Genomic DNA, 13,619 nt, shown 5'->3' on the forward strand with positions numbered 1-13,619 from the left:
ACTCAACTCACCTGATATGCATGTGCAAAAAAAAAAAAAAATTCCAAACCCATTGAGAGAGGACAAAATGTTTAGTGGAAAAAAGATCATCGCGGTCCCAAATCAAAAATGACAGTGGCTCCTCCCTCCAAAATCCAATCCCAACCATCCATCATCATCACGATCTCACTTCTCAAATATACACTGATATAGCCATCATCCTTTTTGTCAAATCTGGTGACATTTTTGTTCGATTTATCAGCTTTTGATCTCATGGTGGCCTTTTGTTGAGGATCAAAATTTCACAAGAAAGTCCATTCCATGAAAAGTAAGGAAAGACCATGGACCTTAACAAAAGAAGATTCAATTCATGGAGCTAAGAAGGACCATGAAGGCCCAAAATCCCAAAAAGAAGAAAAAAGGAAGAAATAATAATAATAATAATAATAATAATAATAATAATAATAATAATAATAATACAAAAAAAAAAGAGGACCTCGATCAAAAGACATGCAACAAGGATCTTGGTCAGAGGATATGCAGCAAAAAGAACATCAAGGCCCTAGGACCTTGATGTGTCCTTTTGAACCTTAAGAAGAAGACATTGGCTAGTACATGGGAAAACCAAAATGTATGTTCAGATTTCTAGCAAAAAAAGTCATTAAAAATCTAGCAAAATAGGTATTTTCTTTGTAACCCATGGTCCAATCCCGTGGGATCCCAAGTGAATAGTAAGAGAGAAGTGGTTTGGTCGATAGAGGAGTGATTTTTGGTGAAAGGAGGATCTCAAAGCTTTCCCTTGGTTCATGTATTTGCTTGGTATGCATGAACCAATGGAAAACTCAGTTCCCTCATGTGCATGACACCTACCCACAATTTCCTCTCAATTGTCATTTTCAACTAAAGCTATCATTAAGTACATTGAGCAGCCTACCCACTCATTTGACTTTCCAAGAAGGAATCTTTCATTTATAGCTAAAGTCAAATGCCACTTTTGAGTTATAATTGCCTAAATAAGCTAAACATCTGCCCAATGCACCTTTTCAGGTTCCAGAGGACATAGTTTTACCCAGCAGACCTGGGATGTCCTCGCTTGGGGTACCAGACCAGGTCTGCTATAAAAGGAACACTAAGGCATAGTAGAAAGGGGGGAGAAAAATGAGGATTCAAGGGAAGAGTTCAGAGGTTCAAAACATATATTCTCAGAGTTTTAAAAGCCCAGCAATGGAGGGGAAAGAAAAGAGGGACAAAACAATGAGAGAACCAAGGAGTAGGAATTCATCCCATATCCTTGAGATTATTCGAAATATCACTTAGCCTCCAAAGAAACATATGCCAAAAACATGCACACATCATATATCATTCTTTCCCACAAAAATTCTCCTCACCTAACTATCTTGGAAGGTAATACCCAAGCAAAGCCACTTGGACTTGAGTTCCAAATCCCACAAGTCTTGTGCAAAAGCACTAAGTCTGTGAAAATTGGAGCTAGGATCCTCGTGGCTGAATCATTCTCATGAAATTAATATACATATATGTATATGTATTAAAATGTATATCATAATCTAAGAAACTAACAATTATTTGAAGATATATGCATTGTATAGTGTGTTCTTATGCAGGACCTATAGAGGGAAAGGGAAATGAAAAAACTCTATTGCATAATAAGTATGGAGAAAGATCATGTAGTTCAGAGAATCAGCATTCTAGGTTCTTACAGGCCTTGTACCCCTGAGAACCACGACATCAGGTTCGGGGTACCACGATATTACGCTCGGAGTACCAAGTGAAGGAAGTCTTTTAAATGTTCACACAGTAAAAGATAAGCCTCAAATACTCTATTTCAATCTCCTTCTCATTGTGAATATTATAAATACTTAATTTACTTATTTTGTAAGAGTAAAGGGTCATTTTATGACACTAAAACACTTATAATGGTATTTTATTGCTTAGGATGAATCGCATTTTTGTCTTGAGGAGATTTATGTGACTTGCGCACAACTTGGTTCATAATCAACTCTCATTTAGCTGTGGTAAACCAAGCCCAGTCCACCAAACAACAAGTAAAGGGCTCATGATCCTTGTTTCTACTTGGGCTTGGGTACTGTCCAAAAAAAGACCGTCACACCTTCTAGCACCTCGAAGGTGACACGACCAAAAAATGACAACCAACCAACTCATCACTTTCATTCTTCCTTTCCACGAGGAATTAAGGACTCCAAAAGCAAAGAATCGGGACTCTAAAATATTCATCCATGTCTTGATTTGATATTTATGTAAAGGCCACTCTAGCAAAACTTACCCATAATGGCTAGAATTTTAATATTATAGTACAAAACATTGGAGATTTTTTAGGAATTAGAGTTGTAACATTCAGGTCTAAACCGAAGCTTTTCTTGTTTTCTCTATCTTTATCTTTGTCTTTGTTAGCATTTAAAGAAAAAAATTGATATTCTGATTTACTTGGTGGGAACAATCTTTTTGATCTAAAGTTGCAGACTTTGAAACTTCTTGGATCTCTTAAATTGCAATTTAAATTCTCTTCCTAGTTGATCAAAGGCTTTCAGCTTCTCTCCAAGTCACTCACGTTTGGCCGACTTCGCATCGTGAAGAGAGACGCTGGTCAGAACCAAGAACAATGCTAGTAGCAACAAGACCACAAGAACAAGTGGTCTCTTTCTAACCACCTCAATTTTTCTCTCTTAAGAACGTTTCTCCATCTCTTTGTGAATTGGTTTGTAATTTTTTTTTTCACCCATGCGTATCACGTGAACTAAGTAGACGTTAGTATTAAACAGCCAAACAAACGGAAGTCGTGATTTGGCACATGTGTATAATTCAGCTACTAAATTGGCTAAAATGAAAGTTCAAGGAGTGTAAGGGCTACAACCTCAAAGTTTAAGGGATGCATGAGCATTTATCCCACAATTTTTATCTATTTTAGTATAAGAACTTACTTGTTCTATTTTGTACAACTATTTTTACAAAACACTCACATCATATTATTTATTATACACTTTATTTTATTTAAATAATCATTTGTTATAATTTTATTTATTATTTTTACTTTATAGCTATTTTCTTCTCTTCTCACGTTCTCTCTCATCTTTTCCTATAAGAAAAAATGCTCTCTCTCGTCTCTTAACTTTCCTCTCTTCACCATCACAAAGGCCAAACCTTCATGTCCATGGCTAAAGCTCACATAACCATTAACCACCACAAATGTTGAAACCCACATAAATCAAACTCCTTCTCACTCTAGCTCTCTAAACTCAAACTCCACCTAGTCTAGACCACCACGGCTTGACACCATTGGTTCAGCCAATCAAGACCACCGCAAGCCACCACAAAAAAGACACTTAACTTCGGTTTCTCTCTTGGGTTTGGGGAATTTGTGATTTTGTTTGGTTTTTGGTGTTTTGAATCGTGGGTATAGTTTGATTTGGGTTTTGGGGTTTGAGAAAGATGGTACTTTTGGCTTAGGTGTGGTGGCTAGATGGTGGGTGAGTGGTTGATTGGCTTTCTCTTGTTTAGAGAAATAAAGAGTAAGTGAGATGGAGATGGAGAATGAGAAAGAAGAGAGTTTAGGGAAGAGAGAGGAGAGACGAGGTCTAATGAGGAGGTGTGAGAAAAAAAAATATTAAATACACAGCTACAGTAATCGTGTATATTTACACGGTTAATATAACAAATGTGCCTATTTACACATTTATAGATTGACTAATGTGAGTAGATTTTGGGCAAAAATGTGTAAATTTCACATCTTTTTTCTATTATACACCCAATGATGTGAATGCTCTAAGATGGTCTATTGGCATCTCCCTAAATACTAAAAAGCATTAGCATAATAGCATAAAAACTCATAACAAAATTCATGTCTATGTTAGCATAATCTATTTTATCTCTTTTATATAGTCATTTTTCAAAAACCCACACATCAAATTATCTATTCTACATTTTATTTTATTTAAATAATAATAATTTTTATTATTATCTTCATAAAGAGAGAGAGAGAATTTGATGAGAGCATGAGAGAACAAAAATTAAAATAATGAAATACAAAACTATAGTTATATTTACCCAGCACAAATTTACACATCTTTTGCTTAACTGATGGGTGATTTTGAAGATTAGATGTGTAAAATTGAGCAATTTTTCTATTATACATTATCTTATACAAATGCTCTTGTACTTAGGGGTTGAAAGGTGGGGAGGTAAGAATTTCGGGTAATAGTAAGTAATTTTAACCAAAGTTTTATTTTTTATTTTTTATATATCATAAGTCAAACTAAAATTAATAAATAAATATTACACTTAGACCTATGTCACTTTCTCTTTAACAAATACCCTAAATTTTTTAAAGAAGACTATTTATTATATCAAACTCTTTAATAAGACCGTACAATTTGATGATATATATAGGGCTGTACACGGTGCGATGTGGCCGGTTTTTGTGGTCATTTCTGCACCACACCGGAATCTTCGGTTTCCTAAAAACCCAAGCCGCCACCGCGCCTGAGGAACGGTTCTTCGGCAGCCTCGATGGCGATTCCAGTCGGCGCGGTGGTCGGTGTCCACCTGTCTATCACACACTCAGAGAGGAAGAGATATCTAAATTCTAAAACCAAAATTAAACCCAGAAAACTTAAGGATTCAAACCACAAATCAAAACTTAGATTAAATCTAAATATCAAAATATTCAAAACCCATCACAAACCCAAATATTTAAACCCATTACAAACCACCTGTTTGAGTCTGACTGAGCTAAGTGATGGAGTGAATGGAGTCTTAGAGACTGAGAGCAAAAGTTTAAAAAAGAGAGAAAGAGACAAGTTAGAGTGTTAGACAACTGGGTATAGTGTGCGGCTGAGAGAAAACAAGAAAATAAAAAAATTTATACAATGACTTAAAAGTACAGAAGTCTAAAGAGTGAAAAGGAGAAATGAGAGTAAAGAGGAGAAATGACTAACGAGAGTAGCCGAGTAGGAAACAACTCAAGAGAGAGAGAAAAAAAAATTGCACAGTGACTGACACAAACAGTGACAAGCATTGTTTTTTATTTTTTATTTTTTTTCAAAAAAATGCAAGTGGCAAGAGAATGACTAACCTATGTGGCATTTTTTTTAATATATTTTTTATCAAAAAACTCAAGTGGCATGACTGTAACCCACTAACCCATACGGCCATACAACATTTTTTTTAATCTTTTTTTTTTTTTTTCAAAAAATGCAACTGGGAGACACAAACTTAGACAAGACCACTCAAACTATTCCTGACACACGTTTTGAACTGAGAAAAGTAGCTTACAGCCTCACACACGTTAACTTCCTTTTGAATTTAAAATTTCTTTTTGACAAGGACGTTAGGCCTGTACATTCATGGATAAGAATTCAAAATTTTTTTTTATAAGAACGACCCTATTCATGGATGAACGTTAGGCCTCTTCTTCTTCAGTTCTTCTTATACATATTAACATAAATATAAAACATGCTCGGGTCGGTTCGGTCTTCGTCGGTGTGCACATCTCGACGTCGATGGCCGCACCGGTTCGACGTCGGCACTAAAGATCTACCGCTGACCACCGTGCCGAAAACCTTTGGCGAAGCTCTGAGCGAGGCGGGGCGGTGCGGTTAGACCGGTTTTGTCGATGCCGGTATATCCTTGAACAGGCCTAGATATATATATATATCCAATAATAACAAGATCTTCCCATAAAAAAATCTTATTCTCAAAATTTGAAGGTTAACTATGGATTTTCAACAAATTAGTCAAATATTTTTTTAGGGGAAATTACAGTAAACCCACTTGTGGTTTGCCTACCTATTGTTTAAAACATAACACTTTGCCTACCTAAGCTTTAATCTGTTTACTCTCCGTTACCCACCTCACCCTTAAACGTTATAAAAACACATTTTTAATACAAATCACAACATAACACGGATCAAAACACGAACCCTTTGGAATCTTTCCTCACGAGCCCTAGAATCATAAAAAATCTTTATATTGAGCTGGGGTTTTGATTTTTCTGATCGTGTTGTATAAACTTTCATGTTCTCAGACATTTTGACTTAGGCATTGAATATTCGAAGATACAACAAGCTAGGTACAAAATTTCTACTTTATGTGTTTTGGGTTTTCACCTTTAGATGCTAGCTTTGATTCAAAGGAAATTTAGGCAAAAGTTGATAAGCAATGTTTTCTTCGAGTGAAAATTACTAAGGTTCAAGTCGGCATATGTGTACATATGACATTTGTGTGTTAAGAACAAGTCTGACAGTGGATAATTTTGGGAGAAGGTTTCTAGGTTGTAGCGATATAAGGTAAGTATAGTTTTTAGTTAATCTAGTTGACTCAAGTGAGTTTGGAATGTGATATGTTCAATTCAATATATGAACAGGTTGGTCCCAAGTGCCTTTTCTTTCATTGGATTGATAATCCCACTTGTATTCATGGGAACAAAGCTACCTATCTGGTGCAACAAAAGCTAGATTTATTGCGGAGTGAGTTGCAACTTGCAAATGAAAGGGAAATAACAGCTACTCAAGCAACAGCAGAAGTTACCCAAATGATAGAAATTGCTCAAGAAATGGCAACAAAAGCTACTAAGAGGGACAGAAAGTTTCAAGCTCCCTCTGTTAAAGTCAAGGATATAGGATAGAACAGTGAGAGCTTTAAGGCAAGAGAGAAAGTGTAGAATTGCACTAATTTTGTCATGGTCTTTTTTTGTTTGTTTTGGTAATGTTGTTTTCTTGTTTTGGCTCAAGTGAGAATGTTGGAATGATGAAATTGAGCTTGCCTGGTGGGTTGTAATGTATAAGTAGGTCCTCAATTGGCCAATGTTGGCTTGAAGCCACTTGTTGGCTTAAAACCACTTTATAATATAAGATTTTTTAAGATAAAGTGTTATTTATATTAGATGTTGTTGGTGTTTTTGTTTAAAATGAATTGGCAACTTGTGTCTTGTGGTTTTGTTGGATGCTGTGAACTGTGTTGGATGCTGTGACTTGTTTAAAGTGCAGAATTGTGTCTAGTGTTTGTGCAGAAAGTGCATTGTGTGAAGATAATTGTGTTGAAAGTGAATTATTTAAAGTGTTTTTGTTGAAAGTGCATGACAATTATCTATCAACTTCCAAGAAAAGACAACAATTGCACACAGAAACTTGTTATATTCAACACATACACCTGTTGTATTCAATAAACTTGTTGTACTCAATACATGCACCCATAAATCTGCTGTGTTCAAATGCAATAATCAACCACATGACAACAACTAGTCAAAATAATAATTTTGAACACTTGCCATTAAGTGGGGAAATTGTATGCACATTTAAAGTGACATTGAATATTGTCTTTCATCAACCACCAGTTAATATGAGACATTTGGTATAACAACCAAAAAACAGTTACACCTGCCCTTGTTTACAAACCTTACAAAAATAACACAAACCCTAATAGATGTTTTGACAACATATATAACCAACAATTGTCTGTCTTACCATTGTCTACAAAATATATTTAACCCTAACAATCATATTATCCTAATACTAAATATACATAGTAACAATCTTCTTTACATAAGCTTCATTTACTGCCCCTGCCTCTCCTCCTATAGTTGCCCTTTCCACCTCTTGTGTTACATTTCTGTGTCCTTACTGCATCACTCCTTCCTCTTAAGCAACTCCTCTAGTAGCAGGTGGTCTTATTGGCTACAAAGTACAAGAATTCAGATGTTAACTACATGTATCACAGATTTATATATAAAACATAAAACTATAGTACCTGTGATGATGGTGCTCTAGCGTCCCATGTTTCTGCAGGGGTGTGTAGTGTTGGTTGGCTTGAAGAGAACCAAGGAGCTCCTCTAACTGTGTACCTGAAGTTTGCAGAGTACCACTGAATTGGTTGTTGTGACCATTGAGTCTAACCTGGTGGCTGTGACCCTGTTGTCTGGTTGGATGAGGCCATCGTATAAGGCTGATGAGTTGGTGGAGGCTGAGATGATGCTAAGGGCTAAGATGAGGATGGAACTTAGGATGAAGATTGGGCTTAGGATCCTTGTATGCATGGGGCTTGGGATGAAGATTTGCCTGTCTCACCAGTGACATTGGCCTTGCATCCCCTTGCATTGTGTCATTCCTTTTGACACCTCCCACACTTGACTGGCAGTGGCTTATTTGCTCTAAATACCTTGTAGGGTACCTCAGCTCATCAGCATCCCTCTTCCTTTTTATGGGTGGCCTGCCTGGTGACATATAGATAGTAGGTGCAATAGGAGCATGTTGGCCACTTGAGATCCACTTAGACTGGCTAGGCATGGGAGGTAAGGTTGTCTTGTATGTCTCCACGTAAGTATATTTGTAGTAGCATGGATGGGTGTAATCCTCTGATTTTTCACAAAAACAGTTGTAACTTCATGCTTGTATTGGATTCCAATCAAGTCCCATACTTTACAACTGCATGTCTTCCTTACCAAATGCACCACATGTCTCTCCATCTCATTGTTAACTTCATACATAAAACTCCCAAACATTGCACAGAATCATCGATTAAGTGAAGCCTAAAAACCTGAGATTTTCTCCAAACGGGAATTCAACTTGTAATAGGATTCCTTGACCTATTTAAAAGCTCTTTAGGGCAAAATTCAGGGAGAGCTGTCATAGAACATAATTTAGGTTTTCTTAAAGTTTCTTTACAATTTTTAGAATTTTATTTGTGTTATGGCTTGCTAGAAGCTTTGCTTAGGCAAGGGGTGAAACCCAACCGTTTATTGGTATGTTCTTAACATTTATTTATTGGTTCTAATGCTTATATTTTTACTTTTTGATTGTTTTACTCATCTAGAAAAGTGTTTAGTTTGTATAATTCTTTGATTTATCGTAGACTCCAGGCACTTTAAATGCTTAATTTTTCCTGCGAACTAATTCACTAGTTTTGTTTTGCCTAAAATCAACCAATTTCATGAAACTACCTTAGACAAGTAATTCTTGAGTTTTTATTATTAAATCATTCGACCAAGATCATTATTCATATGAATTTTAGTTGAGTTATAACATAAATATTGTTAAGACTGCTAATAGATGTGTTGTGTGTGGATCCTTAAACCTTAGTGCCTTACTATATTGTTATTTTCTCTCAATTTAAATTATCTTTACTAAACCATAAAAATTCTCTTCAATTAAACTTTATTATCTTAGTTTTATTCTCTTATGGTTTGCTAATCGATTCACTTTTCCTTCTGGATTTGACCTTAGACTTACTAAGTTATTACTTCGCGACAATTCGGCACTTGGGAGCATTATTTAAGTCGCAGCATGTAGTGAAGCATTTGAAAGTTAAGGTCGAACTTTTCCATTACCATGATCTTTTCCAAACATAGATGGGTCATCTAGTCATTCCTTAGTGATTCACTGAGAGCACTAGCATTAAGGGGTGTAAAAACCCCCAGTTACTATTTTAGCAACCAATAAGCCAAAAATCAGCAACATCCGGGTTGCTATTACTAAAAGTTTTTAGCAACAATGAACAGTGGGTTGATGTATATACAACCCACTATAGCTCCGAATATAAAAACTTTTATAATATTTTATTCTCTCTTCTCTCAAATGAAGATAAAATACTCCTTTCTCCTTTCTCATCTGTCATCTATCATCTTTCAATTGTCTCTCATCAGTTCTCTCTCTAAAAAAAACTCAGACCTCACTAATCAAACTAGTGCTCTCTCTTCTCCGTTATAGCCTATCTCTCTCTCAATGGTGGCGGCACGGTGGTGGCGTGGTCATGGCAGTGGTGGCATGATTTTTCAAAAGGGTTGGATCTTAATCTACCTCAATTGTGGCAACAAAGGCTCAATATTTAGTTAAAAGCGATGTTGGGTTTAGATATAGGGTATGCAGTGGTCATTTGTGGGAGTTTAAAGGGATTTGATTGAGAGCTTAATGGTTTGGAATTTTGGAAATTGTTGTTTGGTGCCAACGTGTATGGTAGCTTTGGCTTTGATCTTCCTAATGGGGATGCATTTTGAATGGTGGTGTTGGTCAACGAAGATTTGGGTCAATTTGTGGCATAGGTTTCTGCTGGGTTGTAGGGTGATCTGATAGTTGTGGCGTGGTCATGGGTTTTGGTGGCATATGGGTTGTGGGCTATAGGTTAGCTGGGTTATGGGTAAGATTTCTGCTAGGTTATGGTGCAGTGGTGGCCCGATGGTTGTGGTACGGTCGTGGTGGCATGGGGCTATAGGCTGTGGGTTATGGGTTTTCATGTAGATCGACGGGTGTGGTAGTGGTTGTTTGTTGTTGTGGTTTGCTCCGATGGGTTTGTCTGGGTAGTGGATAGGTATATTGTTTTGGATTTATGGTGGGTAGTTGATGGTTTTGTGGTGGATTTTAGTGGGTTTGTTGTTATTCTTGGTTGGATCAATTTTCGGTAATTGGTTGGTGGTGGTAGTGGCTGAGTTATGGAGTTGGGTTGTTGCTGGGTGACTGAGCTCATCTTTCTCATTTGGTGGTGGTTGTTGGAGAGATAGAGACAGAGGAAGAGAGGAAAGACAAAGATTGGGGGGGAGAGAGAAATGAGTTTTTTTTATTATTTTATTAGTATAATTTATATTATTTTAATGAGTTGTACGCAAAAATAGAAATTAGGATGTCAGGTGAGTTGTAAAATGGGATGATAAAATAAACAAAGTAAATTTTGAGGATGTAAAATAGACACTATTTTACATCTTTGAATGTTAATGCTCTAAAGGACTATCAAGAAGGTTTTAATGGTTAAGTTAGCAAATAATGTAATTAATATTATGATTATTTTAGTTAGGAAATCTCATACATTTTCCCTGAGGTTGGGTCCCTATTGATACTGGTTTGGTACTCTTGATTTTCTCCTGATCCAAGAACCTTAGAAATCGTTCTTCTCATGATATGACCCATGTACAATCAAATTCATTTGAGCCAATCAATCATCCTAAAGGGTGGTTGAGAATCTAATGTAGATCAAATTTTACGCATGTCTAACCCTTTGATTAAGAGCATTAGTATCCAATTTCTTAAAAAAAAAAAAAATCTCATTTTACCATCTCAAAAGCTACTTTATTTATTATATCATATTATTGTACAACACGCCCAACATTCTAACTTTTATTTTCCTATTTAACTCATTAAAATAATATATACTACCCAATAAAATAATATAATCCAATCTCTCTCTCTCTCCCTTCTCCCCCATCACTCTATTTATCTTTTCCTCGCTGTCTCTCTCTTTCAACCTCCCATCACCCCTGCCTCTGCCACAAGAAACCCACCACCACCACGAAAAAAACCTACCCCTACCATTGGGAATAAAACCCATAAAATCCACCACCACCTCCACCATAAAACCCACAAAAACCATTGCTAAAAAACCCTTACCAAACACTACAGCCATAGCCACGGTGAGAATCAAACCCATAGGATAGAATCAAACCCATAGGCTAAAATCAAACTTGAATCAACAACTAACAACCACCCACTAGACCCACCAAGGGAACCCATCAGATGCACCACCACGGCAACAACCCACCCCACCACCACCAGGCATAGAAACCCACAAAAAAAATCAAAGCAAAAATCCATATCAGAACCTATCAGAAATCAAACCAATTCCAAAAATCCAACACAAACCCATCGGAACCCAACCACAACCGCGGTTACCCAGCCATTGTTACCTAACATCGGGACCCAGCACCATCACCACCATTATCTAGCCACAACCACTGTTCCACCACGCCTCCACCACATAAGTTGATCTCCACGCCTCCATCGCTGTTGTCTCTATGCCAATTTGAGAGAGAGCAAGGAAGCCTGAGATGGTTTCAGGTTTGAAGAAGAGATAGCAGAAAGAAAGAGAGAGAAGGAAGAGAGAGAAAGAAAAATGCAATAATGAGACAAAGAGATGAGAGAGAAGATGAATCAGAGATTAAAAAAAAAAAAATTTTATTATACAATCCTGCCACAGTACCATCTTAGATTTAGGATGGTATCATAGCAAGATTGCAATTTTTTTTAGAATTAGAAGACTGGGAAATGGGGTTTTTTAGGGCTTTGATGCTAAAATATTCCAACATATAACAACACACCCACCACCACCTTGCACAAAAACCCACAAAAAATCAAAGAAAAATACATATTAGAACCCATCGAAAATCAAACCGATTCCAAAAATCCAACCTAAACTTATTGAAACCCTGCCACAGCCATAGTTACCCAACATTGGGACCCAAGACCATCACCACTGTTACCTGGCCACAACCATTGTTCCACCATGGCTCCACGATCTCCATGCCTCCACCACAAAAGCTAATCTCCATGCCTCCATCACCGTTGTCTCCATATCGATTTGAGAGAGAGGAAGGAAGCTTGGGATGGTTTCAGATTTGAAGAAGAGAGAGCAGAAAGAAAGAGAGAGAAGAAAGAGAGAGAAAGAGAATTGCAATAATGAGACAAAGAAAGGAGAGAGAAGATGAATCAAAGATTAAAAAATAAATTTTTATTATACAATCCTGCTACAGTACTTCTTAGATTTAGGATGGTATTGTAGCAAGATTGTAATTTTTTTTTTACAATTTGAAGACTGGGTAATGGGGCTTTTTGAGTTTTTGATGCTAAAATATACCAACATATAACATTTGAGAGACCGAATACTAATGCTCTAACTCTGTCTTATGGATATGCATGAAACATTTTCTATGGTGAACTTGACTATACTGTTGAATGCACTAGACACCCAACCTCGTGACTTCGGACTAATTTCCATTCGGAATTCGTTCTAGGCAATCAATCTCTATTATGATCCCTCCAATGCAATCCTAGGTGTTTGCACAAATACAGTGGCTTGATTTAGATGGAAGTCAAATACCCTTATCCTCCTCCCTCGTCTTAACTAAAGCAATCTAGCTCTAAATTGATATTAACTTTTTAGATCAAACGTGTTCTTAGCATTATTTATCACTGATTTAAATAGTTGCACATTCTCAAACTCAAACCGCTTTCTTTCTTAGGAGTGGAAACTACATCCTAATCCACTTCACAACCATAGGCTAAACTATTGTTGTCCTTCTATATGAAAAAGTTCAGCTTCTCCTTAATAGCTTTAATAACAACCCTCTTCAGTAAAATAAAATATTGAAGTAGTATGCTTGGAGTGATTATTTTTGGTTCAATTAACATCTTAAAATCCCTTCTCCTACATATAGGTGTGTGTTTTTGAAAAAAAATTAACATCTTAAAATATTTGGGTTTTGAAAATTATTATATTAAAATTTATAAAAATCGCAACTTATTTAGTTATATAGCATTTTTTGGAACTTGACTTTCTTCAAATCGAGTTCAAAGTAGAACTCAACTTCTCCAAAATCGAATTTTATGCAATTCGATGATATATGGCAAATGTGAAACTTGATTATTTCATACTCGAGTTTCACATTTCACTTAATTACATAGAACTCGATCTAGATAAAATTGAGTTTCAAAAAGAGGTAATATAACTAAATAAGTTGTAACAGAGACAGTTATTAAAAAAAATAAAAGTTGTAATAGAGACTTTATAACAAAATAATTTTTAAAAACTGAATATATAGAAAAAAAATCAATAATCAGAAAAGGAAAAAG

This window comes from Castanea sativa, chromosome 8, assembly GCF_040712315.1.
Source record: "Castanea sativa cultivar Marrone di Chiusa Pesio chromosome 8, ASM4071231v1".
NCBI lineage: Eukaryota > Viridiplantae > Streptophyta > Magnoliopsida > Fagales > Fagaceae > Castanea > Castanea sativa.